This window comes from Orycteropus afer, unplaced genomic scaffold (assembly GCF_000298275.1).
Source record: "Orycteropus afer afer isolate SDZICR_OR568_19922 unplaced genomic scaffold, OryAfe1.0 scaffold00297, whole genome shotgun sequence".
Taxonomy (NCBI): domain Eukaryota; kingdom Metazoa; phylum Chordata; class Mammalia; order Tubulidentata; family Orycteropodidae; genus Orycteropus; species Orycteropus afer.
In genome coordinates this window covers 3,600,190-3,601,872 of record NW_006921884.1, presented here as the reverse complement: position 1 = coordinate 3,601,872, position 1,683 = coordinate 3,600,190, and the positions used below count along the sequence as shown (strand labels likewise).

General features: G+C 43.1%; 1 pseudogene; it reads right to left on the bottom strand.

The window, feature by feature from the left end:
* Positions 1-217: 217 nt before the first annotated feature.
* LOC103206110 lies at positions 218-1,114 on the bottom strand (annotated as a pseudogene).
* Positions 1,115-1,683: the final 569 nt, after the last annotated feature.

Here is a 1,683-nt window from a genome sequence, read left to right as displayed (position 1 = left end):
AAATTACTTTATTTATCGGGAGCGATTGAAATAAAAAATATCATCACCATCATGGAAATGGCTTTAAGAGACAACTGGTCAGATGGATATTGCTCCCATTTTCAACCAGTAGGTAGTTGTCATTGATGTAGGTAGTCAATGGTCTGTCATGAATGCTCAAGATATTTTATATAATACAACATGCCTGTTCACAGGGGGATGCAAACAAGGAAATAACTTACGTGAACTTCATGATTTCTTCATGCAAGACAACAAAAGCATCACCCCTGCCTCAGAGCACATTGGACCATGCGCCCCTAGGAAAAGCTTTGCTTCCTTCATCATGAGCAGTCTTCCTCCAGCAGTCAAGTGTGCCTGTGTACATGATATCAGTTCCTTTATGCCCTGACTGCACTGTTCATCACTGCAATGAACAGTGTCAAATGGGTAGGAAATCAACTCAGCCACGGCCGTGAGGAACTAAGCAATCATCTAGCTGATGAAGGTGTGTGTATTCTTGGAATCTGGAAGTATTCCTTTTGCAGTGTCATAGATACTGAAGTGGGCAGCTCAGTAGATAATAATAACCTGCACAGACACATTAAAGCCTTGGTACAGGCTCCTAATCCCATCTGATTTGTAGATCTTAACCAGGTAGTCACCAAGACCTCTGAACTCCCTTTCAGCGTCAGCTTTACCCACATCAACTGCTAGACAGGTATAGGCAAAATCAAGAGGGTATACAAAGCACAAGGATGCAGCCCCTGCGGTGCCCCCTGAGGCCAGATTCCCTGCAAAGTGTCACCAAAACTGGGTCCTCTTGTACAAACCACCCAGGAAGATCTTTTTGTATTTATCTTTGAGGGCAAAGTTGAGAGCCTGGAGGGGGGAAGTATCGGATGACATTGGCCAGGTTACCATGCCAGAAGGATAGGACTCCCTGTTCCTTGGGAATCCAAACCACACAGTCAGTAATGCCCTTATACTGCTTATCTGTGGTGATTTGCTTGCTGGCATGCTGCACCTGCAGCAGCAGCCTGACCCATTCGATAGGCGCTACCACGGTCTTGGAGATGGCCATGGCCACTCCACCTGCCAAGAAGTCCCTGGCGAAGGACACAGTGGCATCTGTCATGTCGAAAGAGAAGGAGGTAGGCAATGGTAAGAATGGGACAGGAAATGGCTTTGACTCTGGGGCTCTGGGCTTTTATTATTATTATTACCATTTTATGTTCTTGTAAAACAAAAAAAATGCAATGAATAAGTTGTTGGTCTTACAGATTCTGTCATGTGATCTGCAGTGTATTTCTATCACCAAGGCCATATTTTCCAACTGCTGATGCGTCTTCTTCTTTGCTTCCAACTTTCATGTTCCAGTCACCAGTAATTATCAATGCATCTTTATTACATATTTGGTCAATTTCAGACTGCAGAAGTTGGTCAAAATCTTCAGATTCTTCATCTTTGACTCTAATGGTTTTTGCTTAAATTTGAGTAATAGTAGTAGTAATTGGTCTTCCTTATAGGCGTATCCTATCACTGACAGCATTGTACTTCAGGATAGATCTTGTAATGTTCCTTTCAACAACGAACATGATGCCATTCCTGTTCAATTTGTCATTCCCATGTTTGTCTGACTCAAAATGGCCAGTACCAGTCCATTTCAGGTCATGAATGCTTAGGATATAGATCTTTATGCATGCC